We start from the raw sequence: 8,804 nt of genomic DNA on the forward strand, positions 1-8,804 counted from the left end.
CAATTCATTCATAAGAGGGTTGATATTCCTTATATACGTATGTTAACATAACTTGTATTATAATATATTGCTAATATAGATTCAAAATTGAAAATTTCATTACAGAATCTTTAAAAAAATTATAATGAATTTGTCCACCACTGTTCTGCTGAACTGATCACTTATGTGAATGAATTCAGAGAGAGAACTTTTTCACAATATGTTTTGGAAATATGTACAAATGAGGAAAATAAAATGAGTGGGCAAATAACCTGCATTCTTATTTCCTCTATTTCCATATGATATTTTACTTATAAAATCAGTGAAATATTTATATCCATTTCATTGTTTGTCAAAGTGGCTATTGCTCAACAGACACACAGTTAATGTATTACAGTGGGGAGAGAAAAATTCCCCTAAGGCAAGTCAAGAAAATTCCATTGCATTTACTAGTCATTACTTATACTCATAAAGGATAGTCAATGTTATTACATGGAATTATCTACTTTTATATTTTTGTTTGAAACATGAAGACAGAAAACCAGAAGTTTCAAATAGATACTATACAACTTGATCTTTTCCAATATGGCCACACAAACATTTTCCCCTTTCTTGCTATTGTCATCCTCTTTTCAGCTATGCTGGTGAAAATATTATACTAATTCAACTCACTTAAATGGGCACTGGACTCCGACCTCCAATGTACTTTCTACTCAGTCAGTTCTCCTTCATTAAGCTGATGTATATTTCCACTATTGTGCTCAAGAGGGAAACTAACTTTCTTTCATCTAAGACCATTATTGTCATTTTCAAACAACTTCAGGTTTGGCCCTTGGTGGAACTAAAACACTTCTTGGTTTCATGTCTTGTGATCAATATTTAGCCATTTGTCACCTTTTATGTTATTAACCTGTACTCATGAGCAAAATGAAATATTTATTCATCGACATATATACATGGTTCAGTGGTTTCATCAAATTTTTAAAACATACTTTTTATATATTTTAATTTGTATTTTGTAGGTTTTGGCTCATTAAATGTTTTGTTTTTCAATAAATTTTCATCTTCCTATTGACATTACTGTGAGTACTGCTCCCAGTATAGGTACACATCCTCTTGAGTGGGCTCATTATTCTGTTGCTACCATTCATGGACATTCCAGCTTCTTATGCACATGTGCTCACTGTAGTGTTCCAGGTGAGCTTAAGGATAGAGAAATCTGTCTTTACTTATTCCTTCCACCTGGCTGTGGCAAGTATATTCTATGGAACCATTTTCTCCACCCATATGAGAGCACACTCTTTATGCTCTCAAGACAAAGGGATGGCAGTGTTCTATACCATTATTATACCTATTCTGAGCTAATTTATATAAATCTTGAGGAATCATGAGGTCAAGGAGGCCATGAGAAGATTTTGAGTTAAGGAAACTTGTACACATATGACTTTAAGACCCCATATTTATTTAAATTGTGACACCTATAATGGCTTGAATAGTCTACTGCCAGGAAAGATGTGATTGTATAGGGGCTTTCCCTGATTGGTAAGTGGAGAGTTCCCAGAGAATGGAGCAACATGCAAGGGTTTGACTGAACATCTGATTGCTAAGAGGATTTAGTATAAATCTCATGAATACTACAGTCATCTCAGGAAGTTAGGATTTTCCAGTAAGGATCTTTGGATTATGCTTTTGTCCAATGACTTGGATCCATTTAAACTTTCCTCAAAACCATGAAGGATTTTCAGAATTTTTATGCAAAGGAGTGTTGCCAGTCTGGACTAAAAGGGATATAAATAGAAACAAGTAACAGAAAATGAGTTTAGGGCAGAGTTCTGGGCAGAGGGATTTCTTATCCAAAATAGAGGACCTCCAAGCCTGGTTCTCAGAGAGTTTGGGGCCTATGACTCAGTTGTGGAGACATTGGCTACCAATTCAGTTCTAGAAACAATCACCCTTTGGACTACTTGATTTGGGAATTCTGGTCTCTAAAACAGTGAACTAATAAATTCTTGTTTATAAGCCAGCTCATTTGTGTAGTATTGTCTTAGCACCTATAGGCAACTAAGACAAAAGCCCATCATGATGTATTGGGAAACAGTTACTGAGTTAAATAGACTTCACTATGAAGATTCTCTTGTTAATCTGGCAAGGAAGTTGACTGTGATTAACATTATCTACAACTGTTTATTCAGGAGAGTTCATATTTCTAAAAATTTTCTTGTTTTTGTGTCACATGTTGCCTTGCATTACCTAAGAACTTCTGAGATAAAATCTGCCTCTTTCAGTATTTCAGTAGTCATCTACTGTTAACAATTGTGAAGTCATGTTCTTTAGTTGTTTATGAGTGGAAGAGTGAAGGCATTCTAAAATTTTATAATTAAGTATCAGTCTTCACATTGATTTAGAATATTTTATCACTTTAAAAATATAGTAAGGGTAGTGGTAGTGGAATTGAGTAAAGAATATTTCACAATATGACATAAGTCTCTAATAAACTTTTTTATTTTTTATTGTTTTGTTTTGTTTTAAATATGGACAAACGTGAATACCAGTCTTCTTGAATTTTTAACCACAGTATAAATTTGTAATCCACAACAACCATATTTTTATTCATAGCAGACTTATGCTTGAATAACCATACACTCCACTTAAGGAGTATACACTCCTCTGGGAGAGCAAAATGCTCTCTCTCCTTACTTATTGCCTATCCTCTGGGCAAAAGCTTTGTACCTATTCTCTGGAGGTAAGTGTGGAGATAACAGGCAACTAATTTCAGAGTGACAACACTGCTCAATGAAATGGATGCTGGGCAAGAGTGTTAAGACATTGTCTTCTCAACTTGCCTCTGTCAGTATGTAATATTAGACCTATAAGCAAAAGAAAGGCAAAAGGGGTTCAGCATCCCAGTCTGCTTAGCTTTGGTAGATATTTCACCTTACAAGTGGAAGAAAAGTGAGCCTGGTGTCTTTGCTACCCTTGCCTGGAGTAGAGTTTCTGCAACATGGATCTGGGGTAAGATTGGAAATTTTCACCTGCCCTACCTGAAGAAAACCATTGGCCAAGCTTGGGATCTGAGGAATGAGGGACCCCCGTCTTCCTGGCCACAAAATCCTGCAGTAAAGAATTATAAACCAAAGGTCAGCTTAGGGGAGTTGAGAGCAGGTTGTCATGCACATGCTCTAAACTCTTGCTGTTCTTAATGACAGTTATTAAATATTTTGAATGAATAATTCTCCATTTACTTAATCAATCACATTTTCAGACACTTTAAACATTAAAATATTTACATAATATCAGTTTCTATCAACAGATAATGAAATTTAATACAAATACAAAAATCTCAAAAGTGTATGTATACCAGAAGATGTTCAGTTTTGGTGGATTATATGATATGTGAATTTATCTCAATAAAACTGCTTTAAAGGAAGTTTATATATGACATTTTATGTATACATATATATGGGTTTGTATGTATGCATGCATGCATTTATTCATTATTTATTTAGAAAAATAAAAACAAAGAATAGCAAAATGATATCTATGACATATGAAGACAAATTATTAAAGTGAAATGTCATAAAATAGATTAATATGATAGAATAGCAAATTTAGGGAATATTTCTGGATTGGTGGACACAACCAGAATACAGAGGCTTAAGATAACCATACCAGAGCATTGTCATGGTTGTATATTTTTTGTCATTTTTCTTGTTGTGGGTATGGGAATGATGATTTTGAAGATAATTAAATGTGTACCAAAGACTGGAATTCAACCAAATGTATTTTATATCTCATGATCTCAGAAGTATTCACAAAATGAATTTTTACTTATTCCAAAGTTTCCTCAACAAATAATAATGGCTCGCAATATTTTACCATATACTTAACAACTGAACAATTAGGCAGAAAGAATGCCAAAATATCTTAAAAACAGCAGTTTAACATATCAAATGTGTCAGAATCTTAGAAACTATGAAAAAAATTTGCAAAATTTGTGTAACAAATTAATAACATTTAATAATTTTGTTACATATGTGAGATATAAATAATTCAAAGCAATAGTTAATATTAATGGGATGCGTCAGGGAAAGATGGTGGCATAGGAAGGAGTGGAATTTAGTTCATCCTCTTAGGCAGCTACTCAATAGTCATGAACAGTCTGCAACAACTCTTTGGGGGTTTTCTGTGACCAAATACACATTGTACACCAGTATGGAATGAGTGGAAGGGCTGAGATCACAGCACAGAAATGTAAGCAAATCCCCCATATTGGAGGCTGGTGACCATCACCACTGGCACAACAAGCTCTTTTGGAGCCACTTACCCAAAGGAAAAATAAGCAGTCTACACAACACATAAGGGAAGGACAGCTCAACAAAGCTCAAATTGCAAATTTAATTAACAGGTTTGGATCACTGGATACAAACTCCTAATACACAAAAACCCAAAGCAAGCAGGAAAAGAACCCAGTGGTGGCTCTTCCACATAGAAGAGTCAATGTGGATGGAAAAAGCAAAAGAAAAGAGAGGATTTTGGAGTTGGTTGAGCTCAGAATACTGGAAAAACATTCTGCCACAAGAAAAGGGCACATAGGTCTGGGTACCAACTCCAGCACTCAACTGGTAAAACAAGGGGGCTTGAGACCAGATTAAAAAAGGATGTAGATAGATATACATATAGATGTAGTAGACATAGATATAGATATAGATATAGATAAATGATATAGACATAGATATACATGATAGATATAGATATAGGTATAGATATAGATATAGATATATAGATGTATATTCAATTTTTAGCATGAAGGAAGCAGAAGGCCTTTCAGATTTCAACAATACCCAAGGCAAGAGTGGAGGTAAGGTATGTCTGAAAGTAAAGTAACCAGTCAGGTTACAGAGATAATTCTCTGAAGGGTATATCTTCTCCAAGAAAAGGGGTAGTGCATGACCCAGCACAAGTGGTTGCTCTTCTTCAGAGAATTCATAACCCAAGGGCTGGAAAACAGAAAGAGTTTAAGCCTGCCCTTTAACTCAGCCTCTATCACAGCAACAAATTTGGCAGAGAAAAGATCTTCTGAGAATTAAATGTACCATACCAATTTATGCTTGTGGAGAGCAGTGGGCTGAAAACTGCCACCTACTGGGCAGGATAGGAAAAGCACAGAATTAAGAGACTTCACAGAAAGACTGGCACCTGCAGGGTTTTAAGAACAGGGAAACTTGAACCTTGATACTGAGAACACACTGCTATCTGAACCCTGGGCTTACCTTTTCTGGGAATATCTGACTAGGGAAGGGTACTTGATATATGAGAGACCCTCCTTAAAAAAACAAAACTTCCATAGAGACAGGGCAAGAACCAGAAAAACAAGAACTGAGAAATTTAGATTAGTTAAACAGTAGCTAGACTAGAGGACAAGAAAAAGTTGGAGTGAATGTCAAAGAGCAGATAGAGAACAAAGTCAACCAAAAGAAAACCCCAGGTAAAGAGAGAAAAAGACCTGTAGAATAAATTTATTTGGGCAATCAGATGCCAAAACACCAGCAAAAAATCATAATCATATTAGGAAGAATGAAGATATAACCCAGACAAAGGGAAAAATAATAAAAATCTAATACCCAAACTGAGATATAGGAGGTGAAACAACTAATTAAGATGTTCAAATAAATCTTTAAAATTAATTCAATGAGTGAAAGGAAAACATGGCAAAAAGGATACAGAAGATATGAGGTGTCCAGAAAGAAGAATATGAAAGATTGTAAAAACAAATGGCAGAACTTATGGGAATGAAACACACAACAGAAGAGATAAAAACACAATGGGGGCATACTAAAGCAGATTTAAAGAGTGGAGGGAGGGATTACTGAACTAGAAGACAGAACATCTGAAATCCTATACCCAACAGAATATATAGGGAAAATAATGGAAAAATATGACCTGGGTCTCAGGGAAATAAATGACAGCATGAAGCAAATTAATATAAGTGTCATGGGTGTCCCAGAAGGAGAAAAGGAGGGAAAGGGGGAAGAAAGAATAATGGAGCAAATACCACTGAATATTTCCCAATTCTTATTAAAGACACAAAATTACATATCCAAGCAGTGTGGTGTACCCCAGAGTAGACCTCAATACACCTTCTCCAAGAAAAAGAAGCAATTTTGAAAGCAGCAAAAGAAAAGTGATCCATCACATAAAGGGAAGCTTGATAATACTATGTGCACATTTCTCAGCAGAAGCAATGGAGGGAAGCCATGGAGGCAAGAAGGCAGCAGTGTGATATGTTTAAAATGCTGAAAGAGAAAAACTGCCAGGTAAGAATTCTATATCTGCCAAAACAGTCCTTAAAATGAGGAAGAGTTTTAAATATTTTCAGACAAAGACCTACTGAGAGAGTTTGTGAACAAGAGACCTAGTCTACAAGAACCACTAAAAGGAGAAGCACAGGCAGATAGGAAAAGAGTAGGTGAGAGAGGTTTGGACAACAGTGTAAAAATGGAGATTATCAGTAAACGTAAAAAGAGAGAGAAAAAAAGAAATAATATGTGACATACACAATCCAAAAGAAAAAAAGTAGTAGAAGAAGGTATTGCCTTTTCAGTAATAAAATTAAATATTAGTGGATAAACTACCCAATCAAAAGCCTTAGACTGAAAGAATGGATTAAAAAACAGGACCCATCTACAGGCTGTCTACCAGAAATGCACTTTAGACTCAAGGGCACAAATAGGCTGATAGTGAATGGTTGGAAAATGATATTTCATATATATAACCAGAATAGAGAGGATAGCTATACAATTATCAGAGAAATTACACTTGAAATGTAAAACAATTTAAAGAGACAAAGGAGGGCACTAACTACTAATAAAATGGGCAATCCATCCAGCAGACAAAACAATCATAAATACTTATGCACCAAGCCAGAATGCCTTAAAATATATGAAGAAAACACTGACAGCATTGAAAGGGAAAGTAGACCCCTCTACAATAATAGTTGGAGTCTTCAGCACACAGCTCTCATCAATGGACAGAACATCTAGACAGACGATCAATAAGGGAATAGAGATTTCTACAGCATGATAAATTAACTAGACTTAACAGAGATGTACAGAACATGGCACTCCACAACTGCAGAATACACATTTTTCTGAAGTGCTCATGGATCATTCCCCAGTATAGACCACATGTAGGATCACTAACAAGCCTCAATAAATTTGAAAAGATGGAAATTATACAAAACACATTCTAGGATCATATTGCAATGAAGTTAGATATCAATAAAATGTGAAAGGCTTTAAAATACACAACCATATGGAGGCTAATAAACAAACTCTTAAACAACTAGTGGGTCAAGGAAGAAATCACAAGAGAAACAAATAAATGTCTCAATACAAATGAAAATGAGAGTACAACCTATCAAATTTTATGTGACACAGCAAAGGCAGTGCTGAGAGGGAATTTTATTGCCCTAAATGTCCATATTAAAAAAAGACAAAAGAGCAAAAATCTAAGAATGAACTGCTCACCTGGAGGAACTAGAAAAAGGTGAGCAAACTATCCTCAAAACAAAAAAGGGTAGAAATGGCAAAGAATAGAACAGAAATAAATGAGACTGAGAACACGAAAACAATAGAAAGAGTCAACAAATCAAAAGTTGGTTCTTTGAGAAAATCAATAAAATTGATGGACCCTTAGGTAAGCAGACAAAAACAGAAGACATAAAGGATTAATATCAGAAATGGGAGGGGCAACATAACTACTGACATGGCAGAAATAAAGGAGGTAATGAGAGGACACTGGGAGCAACTATTATATACTAATAAACTAGACAACTTATGTGAAATAGACAGCTTCCTAGAAAAGCATGGACAACCAAAAGTGACTCAAAAAGAAATAGAAGACCTCAACAAACCAGTCACAAGTAAAGAGATTGGATCAGTCACCAAATACCTACCAAAAAGAAAAGTCCAGGAAGAGATGAACATGCAAATTCCACCAAGCATTAAAGAAAGACTTAGTACTAATCTTGCTCAAACTCTTCAAAAAAATTGAAGAGGAGGGAAAGTTACATAAATCATCCTCTGAAGCCAACATCACCCTAATACCAAAGCCAGTCACAGCTACCAGAGAAAAATAAAATTACAGACCAATATATTTATTGAATATAGATGCAAAAATTCTCAAAAGATTTGCAAATAGAATCCAGGAGCATATTAAAAGTATTACACACCATAACCAAGTGAGTTTTTTCCACGTATGCAACTGTAACTCAACAAAAGAAAGTCAATTCATGCAATATACCACATCAATAAGTCAAATGAGAAAAAACACATGATCAACTTGATAGATGCAGAAAGGGCATCTGACAAAATTTAGCATCCTTTCTTGATGGAGACATTTCAAAAGATAGGAATAGAAAGAAACTACCTGAACATTATAAAGGGAATATATGAGAAGCCCATAGCTAACATACACAATGGGAAAAGACTGAAAGCTTTCCCTCTAAGTTCAGGGACAAGGCAAGGATGCCCACTGTAGTAACTGTTATTCAACATTGTGCTGGAAGTTCTAACTATACCAATTATACAAGTAAAAGGAAATAGCATCCAATTTAGAGAGGAAGAATTTAAACTTTTACTGTTGCAGATGACATGATCCTATGTGTAGAAAATACTGAAAAATGTACAGCAAAGCTACTAGAGTTAATAAATGAATACAGCAAAGTGTCAGGGTACAATATCAACATGCAAATTTCAGTGGTGTTTCTATATACAAGTTAGAACCAAACTGAGGAGAAAATATGGGAAAAATTCCATTTACAATAG

The sequence above is a fragment of the Choloepus didactylus genome, chromosome 26, assembly GCF_015220235.1.
Source record: "Choloepus didactylus isolate mChoDid1 chromosome 26, mChoDid1.pri, whole genome shotgun sequence".
Classification (NCBI taxonomy): Eukaryota; Metazoa; Chordata; class Mammalia; order Pilosa; family Megalonychidae; genus Choloepus; species Choloepus didactylus.